At 46.1% G+C, this 13,124-nt stretch overlaps 1 protein-coding gene across 1 annotated transcript in view; it reads right to left on the reverse strand.

Annotated features, from left to right (window-relative positions):
• The window catches only part of pdzd8 (PDZ domain containing 8), a 157,479-nt gene that overhangs the window by 75,333 nt on the left and 69,022 nt on the right, over nucleotides 1-13,124 (reverse strand). The gene's annotated exons all lie outside the window — the stretch shown is intronic.

Consider the following 13,124-nt stretch of genomic DNA (forward strand, 5'->3'; position numbering starts at 1 on the left):
CATTTTCGATTGCACCAGCCTAGTAAAAATCGCGTTTTAAACCCGCCCCCTCTAAACAGCGCCAAAATCGCGCACACGGGGTAGGGCAGATGCTCAGCCACGATTCAGGTAGGTTTTGTAACATACCTACTTATTTGAGGCATAGTGATGTTCAGTCTACTTTTAAGCAAAAGTCATGAAAATCCATTAGGCTGAAGACCGCTGAACAAAAGAAGTTTAAGAATAAACCAGTCAAAATGTGCTGATTTGCCTAGAAAACAATAGCATCCACAGGCTCTTTAAACTTGCAGTTTATTGCCACACACTAGTTTGAACACTCTGCAATGAGATCTGTCAAACCTGTTTACAGAATGATCAGAATGATCAAAGTTACCAGCAGATTGTTCTTTCAATTTAAACCTGATCCAACATGGCATCTCCTCTATTATCTTGATCTTCCCAGTTGAATTCAAACTGGATATGTGCAGATTTAGAACTTTTAAGATGAACAAACAAAATAAAGCTATTCAAGACAACATTAATGCCAAGTGATAGAAACTGGGGTCAGCGATATTAAGGTCACAAGATCAAGATGTTTATTTGTCATATGCACCGTAAGTGACACAAAGTGCTGGAGAAACTCAGTGGGTCAGGCAGTATCTCTGGAGAACGTGAATAGGTGGCGTAGAAGCTGTAAGAGGAGAAGCAGGGGAAAGTCTAGCAGGTAATTGGTGGATACATGTGAGCATTTATTTTGATAGGCAGATGGATGGACAAATGACAGAGATGAAAGGACAGAAGATGTGAGACAAAAGTATTGAAGAGTTACAAATTGTGAAGCTAAAGGAAGGAATGTAGGTGGAAAGAGAATGGGAGGAGAGAAATAGGTTCAAGTCCAGGTTGGGCACAGGGGAGCGAGGGAGGGGGAAAGGAAGTGGGCGAAGGGAATAAAGAAAGGGTGAGGGGTTTGGAAGTTACCTAAATTTGGATAATTCAATGTTAAATTGAGGAATTCATTGTAAGCTACCCAAACGAAATAAGTGGTGATGTTCATTCAGCAACCATGTAATTCAGTATGCCTTGGTGGACCATTGCCAAGTATACACTTGATCTCCCTAGATAAAGATAGTGCAAAATTCAAAATACACAGTGCAGCGTAGTAGTCCAAAGCCCATAGTGGTTCGGAAGTGTTTGGTTGATTAGCGTTGTGCGGGATGGATCAAGAATCTGATGGTTGATGGGAAGAAGCCCTTTTTGAATCTGGAGGTAATAGTTCTCAGGCTCCTATACTTGTTCCTGATGGTAGCAGCGAGAAGACGGCATGGCCAGGATGGACGTTTGTCTTTGAGATCTTACTGACTGGTGGCAGCACAGCCTGGTTTGTAAATTGAAACACTCAAGAATGAAGGAGGCTGCAAAAAGTGTTCGATACTTCCCCACCATCTACAGGAAGTGTTGACTCAAGAAGATTAGCTGCACGAGTCAGTGCTTTGTAGGGGAAGTCAGTACTCATGATGAACCAGGAAATCTTCACCATTTTCTGCAGTTTCCTTCGAGCTTGAAAGTTTGAATTTCCAATGTGCTGGGCCCATGTTAGATCATCCAAGACATATGGTTGTAGCTATTGGCAACACTGCTATCCAGCCAATGAAGACAGATTGATAGATCCTTGGCTTTCTTTTCCCAAAGTCAACAATTAGCTCCTTAGTGTTGCTAATGTTGAGAGCAAGATTATTGTTCTAGCACCACTGAACCAGATTGTTGATCTTCATCCTGCACTCTGACTCATCGATACCCCTTATTTGTCCAAAGATGTTGGTGTCGTTGGCAAACTTAAAGATGGCATTAGAGCTGTGCCTAGTTATACCATTGTGGGTGTAGAGATTAAAGCAGAGTACTGAGCAAGCTGTCCCAAGGGGCTCCTGCTGAGAAACGAGATTATATTGCCAATCATACAATTCACTACACAATATTTGCTCTATATTAGCCTTGTAATAATAGTCTGCATCTGTGCAAATTCAGAACCTGTGTTACACCTATGCCAAGTCTATACAGTCCCAGCAAATTGAATCTGCACAAAACCACTTGGAAAACTCAACAAATTGTATGATCCTGGGAGGCAATAAAAAACAGCAGTATCACAATCTGATTAATAAAGAATTGAACCTCTGGAACAAACATAGTTTTCCTTTAATATCCGACTGCACAATTCGGCATGGGGCGAGGGAGCAGGGAGAAACAAATCATGTTTCCTAAAGAAAACTGACTAAAGAAAGAATATTAGCTAATTTGCAGAAGTACTCATGTAAAAATGAAACAGCTGGATAGTATATAGCACATGACATTTAAAAGAAAAGATTGCTCATTACCAATGTATTAAGATAATTACAGTATTGCAAGTGAAGGAACAGAAAGGGTATAATTAGAGCACGTTAATTTGCAAATAAAACTACATTTTGTTAAAAGTCAAAAGGAATGAAATGTGGCAACCTATGTGAAGCAGTATTGTCATGTCTAGACTTGATTTATAGGATTATTGGAGTCAGAGATTCATGCCACTCAAAGCTTTGAAAATTATTCTGCTGTAGAATACTGCCCCTAGCTGTTTACAAGAGGGTACTGTCGTCAACACTGAAAAAATAAGCATAAAATTGGATGTACGGAATGACTTTTTGACTTTCAAACACATGGTTCGTGAAATATAGACATTGGAGGGATACTTTTTCTACTTTTGTAATTCTAGTTTTGTGTGATATTTTCCTTCCCAATTCCAAAAGTATAAATGAGGGTAAAACAGGGGTAAAAATCAATCCACAGGAAAACAAAAATCTTTTCAATTGAGATTGGGCAGTTCTGGTTTTATTTGGTATACAGCTCCAGTGTGTGCCCAATTTTTGACCTTTGCCTTCGCCAAACACTTCACAATCAATATCTTTGAGGTGCAATCATGGCAGTATTTTGGACCCAGCAAGATCCTAGATACAGATCAGTATCAATAAGGAGCCAAGCTGTTCTTTAAGTGACATTGATTGAGGGATTGAGTGGCATTCAGTTGTACAGAGCCCTAGTCAGTTGTACAGAGCACTAGTGCACACCTGGAGTATTGTGTGCAGTTTTGGTTTGAGGAAGGACATTCTTGCTATTGAGGGAGTGCAGCGTAGGTTTACAAGGTTAATTCCCGGGATGGCGGGACTGTCATATGCTGAAAGAATGGAGCAGCTGGGGTACACTCTGGAGTTTAGATGGATGAGAGGGGATCTCATTGAAACATATAAGATTGTTAAGGGCTTGGACACGCTAGGGGCAGAAAACATGTTCCCGATGTTGGGGGAGACCAGAACCAGGGGCCACAGATTAAGAATAAGGAGTAAGCCATTTAGAAAAGAGACGAGGAAACACTTTTTCTCACAGAGAGTTGTGAGTGTGTGGAATTCTCTGCCTCAGAGGGCGGTGGTGGCAGGTTTTCTGTATGCTTTCAAGAGAGTGCTAGATTGGACTCTTAAAAAGAGCGGAGTCAGGGGATATGGGGAGAAGGCAGGAACGGGGTACTGATTGGGGATGATCAGCCATGATCACATTGAATGGCGGTGCTGGCTCGAAGGGCCTACTCCTGCACCTATTGTCTATTATCTATTGTCTATTGATATGGTCCAGGATACCAGTTAGAGTTCCTCTGCTCTTCTTTAAAATGGGCCAATGTGAAATTGGCCTTGGGTCATGGAATTGTCATGTTGATTGGCCTGCTGAGTATTTCCAGCATTTTTGTTTTTACCTCAGCTTACATCTCATCAGTAAAGTGGGAACTCCAATATTGTAGCATTTTGTCAGAGCTCCAGGAAATTGTCAATCATGATTGCTCTTCTTCACTCTTTAGTGTAGTACTTGAAACCATGACAAAGTCAAAAAGCAAGAATGCTATCAACTAAACAAGGACTGGGACACTGACTAATATATTGACAGAAAGATTACCATTACAGAACTGACGTGCTAAATGTAATTGGGTAATTATTTTAAATCTGTATTTTTGTATTTTAGGACATCAAAATAACCACATGCTCAAAAGGCTGGCTAAGGGATGGGTCAAGTTTACAATAGACTCAACCAATTATCCAAAGTTCCTTCAGTAAATTCCTGAAACAATTGATATAATTGTGAAATGAGATTCAAGATTACCCCAACAGGTTTCACCAATTCTGGATTCCAACAAGGTTAGAAAACATAGAAAATAGGTGCAGGTGGAGGCTATTCGGCCCTTCGAGCCAGCATCGCCATTCATTGTGATCATGGCTGATCGTCCCCAATCAATAACCTGTGCCTGCCTTCTCCCCATATCCCTTGATTCCACTAGCCCCAAGACCTCTATCTAACTCTATCTTAAACCCATCCTGTGATTTGGCCTCCACTGCCCTCTGTGGCAGGGAATTCCACAAATTCACAACTGTTTGGGTGAAAATGTTTTTTCTCACCTCAGTCTTAAATGGCCTCCCTTTTATTCTAGGACTGTGGCCCCTGGTTCTGGACTCGCCCAATATTGGGAACATTTTTCCTGCATCTAGCTTGTCCAGTCCTTTTATAATTTTATGTTTCTATAAGATTCCCCCTCATCCTTCTAAACTCCAGTGAATACAAGCCTAGTCTTTTCAATCTTTCCTCATGTGACAGTCCCGTCATCCCAGGGATCAATGTTGTGAACTTACGCTGCACTGCCTCAATCACAAGGATGACCTTCCTCAAATTAGGAGACCAAAACTGTACGCCGTACTCCAGATGTGGTCTTACCAGAGTCCTATACAACTCCAGAAGAACCTCTCTACTCCTATACTGAAATCCTCTTGTTATGAAGGCCAACATTCCATCAGCTTTCTTCACTGCCTGATGTACCTGTACGCCAACTTTCAGTGACTGGTGTACAAGGACACCCAGGTCTTGTTGTACCTCCCCCTTACCTAACCTAATCCCATTGAGATAATAATCTGCCCCCTTGTTTTAGCCACCAAAGTGGATAACCTCACATTTATCTATATTATACTGCAAATGCCACGCATCTGCCCACTCACTCAACCTGTCCAGGTCACACTGCAACCTCCTAACATCCTCTTCACAGTTCACACTGCCACCCAGCTTTGTGTCATCCGCAAACTTGCTAGTGTTGCTCCTAATTCCCTCTTCCAAATCATTAATATATATGGTAAACAGTTGCGGCCCCAACACCGAGCCTTGCGGCACTCCACTTGCCACTGCCTGCCATTCTGAAAAGGACCCGTTCACTCCTACTCTTTGCTTCTTGTCTGTCAACCAATTGTCTATCCATGTCAACACCCTACCCCCAATACCATATGCTCTAATTTTAGTTATCACTGCTTTTGACATTTTATTCATTTCCATTGATTCTTAGTTTTTATCAAATTAAAGAGATTTGGGAGATAATGAGATGCAATGAGATGCAATGAGATAATGAGATGCAAAATGGAAAAGAACTCACTGAAACTGGCAACAGATTCATCATTACTGATTATTATTGTTAATAGAGGTTTACTAATGACTAATAATCGAGTATATTGTATGTTCACCTAATTACAATGCCTTCCATGTTTGGGACAAAGACCCATCATTCATTTATTTGCTTTAGTACTCCACAATTTGATATTTCTGATGTCACACGTGGTTAAAGTGCACATTGTCAGATTTTATTAAAAGGAATTTTTATACATTTTGGTTTCATCATGTAGAAATTACAGCAGTGTTTATATATAGTCACCCCATTTCAGGGCATCGTGATGTTTGGGACACATGGCTTCACAGGTGTTTCTAATTGTTCAGGTGTGGTGGCACTTGGAGGTAGGCCACTGGCAGAGCGAACCCTCGGTTCTGGAGGGAGGAGTTAGGTGTTTCGGTGTGGTAGGCGCAGGTCACGGGGTAGACCCTTAGGGGTATTTAAGGTCGAGCAATGCCCGTGCCCATTTCAGTAGGGAGCTGTATCTTACCGATTAAAACACGTCTCAAGCACACAACTTGTGTCCGCTTAGCTTTTAGCTGGACTCCTGCAAGTCCCCGCAATACTGGTGACCCCGACGTTCAGGAATGTAATCCTGGAAGGGAAATTTCGTAAGAAGATGCATTCCGCCGCTGCCGCCTACGAGGCCCAACTCAACGCGGTCTCCCTGAAGCTGCCTAAATTTTGGACCTCGCAAACGGGGGTTTGGTAGGCGAGGTAAGCGCTCTGGATCAGCGAACGGCCGGTCGGGTCGTTCCTTACCTCGAAAACCCATTGGTGGCGGGTAAGTACGCACGCCTCAAGGAGCTGCTGCTCCGGATCTACTCAAGCCGAGCCGTATGGAGCACGCATGTCGGGTCCTCAACATGGGCGGGCTCGACGACTGGAGCCCTCGGCCCTCATGAGCGAGATGCTCACGCTCTTGGGGGACCACAAGCCCTGCCCGCTGTTTGAATTTACTTACCTGCAGCAGTTGCCACGAGACATCCACCGGCAGCTCTCGGGGGAGAGCTTTAAAGATCTGATTAGACTAGCGGTGCGTGCCGACGAGCTGTGGCTGTCTGACCAGCAGCAGGTGGGTGCGTCGGAATCCGTGGAATAGCTGGAATCGCTGGACCGGATCGATTCAGCGCCCTGGAAGGCCCAGCGACCCAAGACCACGCCCACAAGAAGCCCACGCCCACAAGAGCCACAGACCAGACAAGTGGCACAGGAGAGGAGGATGGCTAAGCAGGATCCAAGAAAAGGGATGTGGTGTTTTTACCACCAACGCTGGGGTTCAGCGGCTCGCCAATGCTGCCAGCCATGTTCGATTCCGGGAAACGCCAGTGCCGGCCGTCAATAGTCACCATGGTGGCCGGCAGGATCCATCACCTGTATGTCTGGGACAGGCGCTCGGGGCTCAGGTTCTTGGTGGACACCGGGGCGGAGGTCAGCGTTTTGTCCCCCCTCCGGAGTGGATACACGTGCTGGTAAGCGGGGGCCCCCCTTAACCGCTGCAAATGGCAGTTCCATCCGCAATTATGGCGTCCGCACTATCCCAATCTTCTTTGGTGCGTGTCACTTCACCTGGTCATTCATTGTTGCGGACGTGACCCACTATTTTCCAAAATAGACTTAGTCCGGGGATATAACCAGATCCCCTTGCGAGCGGAGCATGTCCCGAAGACGGCTGTTATCACTCCGTTCGACCTCTTCGAGGTCCTGCGGGTGCCCTTTGGCCTCAAGAACGCCACGCAGGCCTTCCAGCGCCTGCTGGACACCCTGGGGCACGGGCTCGATTTCCTGCTCATCTATTTAGATGACATCCTCATGGCGAGCCGCTCGCGACAGGAGCACTGCGCCCACTCACGTTTATTGTGGCAGCACCTTACTGAACACGGCCTGGTGATTATCCCTGGTGAATGCCAGTTTGACCTCTAGGCCATCGACTTTCTGGGCCACCGGGTGACGCGGCACGAAGCAGTGCCTCTACCGCACAGGTTTGATGCGATCCGCCAGTTTCTGCGGCCTTCCACAGTGTGGGGCCTCCAGGAGTTTGTGGGCATGGTAACATTCCACCATCGGTTCGTGCCGCCGGTGGTTAAAATTATGTGGCCACTCTTTCAGTTGTTGATTGTCAAGAGGCGGGAGGTGCAATGAGACAACATCGCCGTGGAGACGTTTGAAGGGGCAAAGGAAGCCTTGGCTCGGGCGACAATGATCGTACACCCGAGGGCCGACACCTGTATGGCGCTTACTGTGAATTCCTCGGACTCTCGGTCGGCGTTCTAGAGCAGTCAGTCAACGGCAAATGGCAGCGTCTCACCTTTTTCAGTTGCCAGCTCAAGCCTGCGGAACAGCGCGACAATGCTTTAGACTGGGAGTTGCTCGCATTACACCTTGCGGTGCTGCATTTCCCATATTTCCTGGTGTGCCGGGATTTCGTAGCCTTCACGGACCATAAGCCCCTCACCTTCGCATTTGCCAATGTCTCAGATCCTTGGTCTGCCCGTCAGCAGCGCCAGCTAATGTCTATTTCGGAGTTTACGACAGACGTCCGACACATCGGCGGTAAATCTAACCTCGTTGCAGACGCTTTGTCCCACCACGCATTCACAGCCGTTCTCAACCCAGCCTCCGGAATAGACTGCTCCACCTTGTCTGCAGCGCTGCTGGCGGACGAAGAGATGCCGGCGTACCGCACTGCAATCTCGGGTTTGGTGCTGGAGGAAATGCCGTTGGGTCCCTCTGGTAGTTAAATGCCTGTTGTTCTGGCAGCCTGGCGCCGTCGCATATTCAATGTCATCCATGGCCTAGCTCACCCATCTATCCGGGCCATGGTTGCCATGGTGGCCGCGAGGTTTATATGGCACAGGCTGCGGAAGCAAGTCGGACGCTGGGCCCGGGTGTGCATTCCGTGCCAAACGTCTAAGGTACATCAACAGGTCCGGGCACCCGTTCAAGATTTTGCAGTGCCACGCTGGCGGGTTGACCATGTGCACGTGGACATCGTGAGGCCACTGCCTCCGTCCCGGGGTGTTTCGCACCTGCTGATGGATGTGGACCGTTTTACGCGGTGGCCGGAGGCCTTCCCGCTAATGGGCAATTCCGCCCGGTCATGCGCTAATAGGGTGGCCCGCTTCGGGGTTCCTCTGGACATCACATCGGACCGGGGTGACCAGTTCGCTTCTGAACTGTGGTCTGCAATGGCCAGCCAGCTCCACCATTCGACAGCGTACCATCCCGAGTCAGATGGGTTGGTGGAGCGGTTCCACCATCATCTGAAGACTCGCCTCACAAGCCCCGAGTGGATGAACGAGTTGCCATGGGTCCTGCTGGGGAATGCCCCAAGGAGAATTTGTCATCGTCCTCGGCGGAACTAGTGTATGGTGCTCCGCTCACCATCCCCGGGTAGTTTGTCCCGGCCGCTTTTGGGTCTGGGAACCGTCGTCATCTGTGTTGGTGCACTTGCGGGAGAGGATTGGCGCCCTGGCTCCCGTCCCAACGTCTCGTCATGGGGTGGCCCCATCCCATGCGCCACCGGCGTTAGTGGACTGTCCGTACGTCTTTCTGCGCCGTGGTGCTCAGTGGCAAAAACAGTACCCTATATCGCTAGGATTTTTTCACCACCTTACTCACCGTTCTCCTCTGCTCCAAGCGCACCAAGTTTTGTTCCGATCGGTGAAATATTACGACAGTTATTCTGTTATTCGCCGGGACGGCGATGCCCCTTCCGACACCCGTCGAGTCAATCATCGGCTCCTTCAGTGTTGGCTGTGTTCGCGGGCAGGGGCTCGCTGTGTTCGCGGGCTGGCTGTTTTCGCGGGAGGAGGCAGGCTGTGTTCGCGGGCGGGGACAGGCTGTGTTCGCGGGCGGGGGCTGTGAGTGCGACAGGTGCTGGGGACGGGAGCCGCTGAGTGAGTTCGGAGCCGGGTCCTGGTGCCATTGAGTACAGTCGGAGCCAGGAACTGGTGAGCCCACACACCCCCCTCCCACACCACCCCTACCACACCCCCCCCCACACCCCCCACACCACCCCCACCCCACAACCCCCCTCCCCCACACACACCCCTCCCCATAGTTTTCAGGTGTTTTCAATTCGTTTTCTGCAGTTTCCAGCTTGCCTGTATGCCCCGGAACTGGCTGCAGTTCCCAGATCCCTCGCGTCCCTGGGACTAGCTGCAGTTCCCAGGTCGCCTGCGAGCCCCAGGACTGGCTGGAGCGTCCAGGCCGCCTGCCCCAGGACTGGCTGTAGCGCCCAGGTCACCTGCGAGCCCAGGTCAGCTGTAGTTCCCAGATCCCTCGCGTCCCTCGGGCTAGCTGTAGTTCCCAGGTCGCCTGCGAGCCTCAGGTCTAGCTGCAGTTCCCAGGTCGTCTGCGAGCCCCGGGTTTGGTGCAGTTCCACTGTCCGGTCCCGGCGGCCGCTTGCAACCACTCGAGCTACTGAGTGAGTTGCTGGCATGATCCCCGACCCCCTCCTTCTCATCGCACCTGCCTACCCCGTAACTTTACCCCTGGCGGCCCTGCCATGCTAATCCAGGCCAGACTCCCCACACGCTATGGAAGAATCTCCCCCCCCCCCCCCCCCCCCCCCCCAGCGGTACTGTCCTTTTACAGCCGTGGTACTTAGAGATAGCCAAGTCTATCTTTCTTGGCTAACAACTTAACCGTCGGCCTCCAAGACGCAGTCGGGCCTTATTTTAGGGTAAAAATATGGTCTTCAGTGCGGGGAAATATGGTACTTATCATTGATGTACAACTGCTGATGCAAGAAGAAGTATGGATCCTATCTGAGAATGAAATGCCTCAAAACTCATTGGCCAGCAGTTCATTTACAGCAAAAACAATGATCCCAAACAGGTTACACAGCAAAAGCTGGAGAAACTCAGCGGGTGCAGCAGCATCTATGGAGCGAAGGAGCCGAATGAAATAGGCAACGTTTCGGGCCGAAACCCTTCTTCAGACTGATCAGGGGTGGGGGTGGGTGGGGACAAGAAAAGGGAAAAGGAGGAGTAGCCGGTGGAGGGTGGGAGGTTATGACCTGGACAGCACCTCATGTATGGCTGCATGAAGGTACTGGCTCACTGTCTGTTCATTGATGATACTCCACCTTTTCCCTTTGCTGATGGTAGTAGCATAATGAATTCTGAAGTGGAAAGACACATCCTATCTGCTCAAGTTCAAACAAATGCCTCAAAACTCATTGGCCAGCAGTTCATTTACAGCAAAACAATGATCCCAAACATACTGCTAAAGCAACAAAGGGGTTTTTCAAAGTTAAAAAATGGTCAATTCTTGAGTGGCCAAGTCAATCATCCGGTCTGAACCCAATTGAGTGTGCCTTGTATATATGCTGAAGAGAAAACTGAAGGAGACTAGTCCCCAAAACAAGCATAAGCTAAAGATGGCTGCAATACAGGCCTGCCAGCAACTGGTGATGTCCATGAATCGCAGACGTCAAGCAGTCATTGCATGCAAAGGATATGCAACAAAATACTAAACATGACTACTTTCATTTACATGACATTGCTGTGTCCCAAACATTATGGTGCCCCGAAATAGGGGGACTATGAATAAACACTGCTGTAATGGCGACATGGTCAAACCAAAATGTATAAAAATGGCTTTTATTACTGCACTTTAACCACATGTGATTTTTTTCTATTACAAATCTCAAATTGTGGAACACAGAGGCAAATAAATAAATGATGGGTCTTTGTCCCAAACATTATGGAGGGCACTGTATGTAGAACAGTGCATTACCAAAAGATCTTTCACCAAAGTCAGTTGAAATGCTACAGTACAAATCACGAGTAGAGGTCTGGAGTTTAGTAAACGTTATGTTGAGTACAAGTATTTTCAGTAAATGCAGCAATGAAATGCTGAATGCAACTTTAACCTTGGTATCAAATCAGAATAACATTCCTTCAGGCCCCAATGACCACCATTTCAAACCCACCCAAATTACTTACCCTTTCATAATTTTCTTGATTTTATTATTTTGTGATAACTCTGAACCCACCCATCCAAACACTTCAATTAAAGACATTACAGTTATTATGTTGAATAAAAAAAGGTTGATTTAGCCTACATTGATTGAACAAAGACAATGTCACTTTTTTCAAATTCCTTTCCCAAGCCTTTCAAGCTCCCAGGATCCCAATTCTCAGAAAAGACCAGATCAAAGGAACTAACTCAGATTGTTACTATTTTCAAAGATGTTAAAAACAAATTTCAACATCGACAAATAAAAGATCTTAAATGTTGGCATGGACTGAAAACTGCTTGAATGTTGTCATTCGACTAATTTGATGTAATATTAAAATGATCAGTCTTGATACTATTTCATAAACTATAAATAGGAACTATTTAATGCTTTCATTGTTCCCTCTTTTCAACTTTAGTATACCTTTTGTGCAATGGAACACAAATGTAATCAAAACATTAGATAATGAATATTAAAACTACTCTGGATTACATACATATACTACTTTCAAGGTTCCATTATACTTTTCCTAATGGTTCTTAGCGAAATAGGCTGCATCTTTATGCAAACTCTCTTTCACTCATCATTTCTACGTTAACTAACTGCATTGGATACCAATCAGGCAAAAGCTTCTTAAATACAACCTCTTCAGTTTTCTCTCTGGTCTCCTGCCCTGATATCTCTTCATGGGACTTCTTGCCAGGTTTTGTTTGATAACATTCCCGCAATTACTTACCATGATAAAGGTGCTACATAAATGCAAGTTGGAATTCCTCTCTGACACACATGGCATTGATGAACAAAGGGGAATTGTTGCACAGAGTTATGAAGTTTGTGGTGAATGGACAGTCAACACAATTATCGGGGACAGGATGTGACACGCGGTAGTATCAAATTAGCATTCAAAAGATATTACTTTTGAGATTTTCACACTTAAAATTTTACACATTCCTGCAGCTGCTCTAAATTCCAGTGGTATGAATAGGTATTCAGATATTTATTATAGCACAGGAATTAACAATGGCAAAAAGATAATGTTTTAATGAAAAAACTTTAAAAACTACATATAAATGGAAGAGCTGATAATTGTACAAGCCAGGACAAGATAGCCCTCTGCTGGTGAAATATTCTCTCAACAAAGCAGTTGTTCAAAACACAAGGAACTGCTGAAAATAACTAATTCAGTGAAAACAATACAGGTTTAAGTTACAAAACACTATTAGTAAACCAAAGGAGCAACATTTCTTTATTGCTGCAATATGTGGACAGTCAATTGTAATTAAATCACACTTCCATGAAGATTACATAGTCAGAGCCCTCATTCTTAAGGTGGGTGGTCTACATAGATAGTGGCTGCTGGTTCCCATTCTTTATTGTCTGAGCCTACTTCACAAACCACCCACTGGAATTGTGGTAGACACACAGACTTGCTTCAGTTTCCCATATTACAAATTTTCCAACATCCTCCAAAGAGCCTTAAAAATGTAAATGTCATCCTGCGTAATTAAAGTAAAACCTATCCTCTTGAAAAAAAAATGAGACTAGAGTTTGCTATTTCTAAAAAAAGCACCTAATGAAAGTGATCATCTTTTGCTGTAAACTGAAAATCATGCAATTTAATAGTTCTTGAAAGTATGAATTATTAATGGTCTTGTTAAATTAAGGGGAAATTCAGAAATTCAG

Source organism: Leucoraja erinacea, chromosome 15 (assembly GCF_028641065.1).
Source record: "Leucoraja erinacea ecotype New England chromosome 15, Leri_hhj_1, whole genome shotgun sequence".
Classification (NCBI taxonomy): domain Eukaryota; kingdom Metazoa; phylum Chordata; class Chondrichthyes; order Rajiformes; family Rajidae; genus Leucoraja; species Leucoraja erinaceus.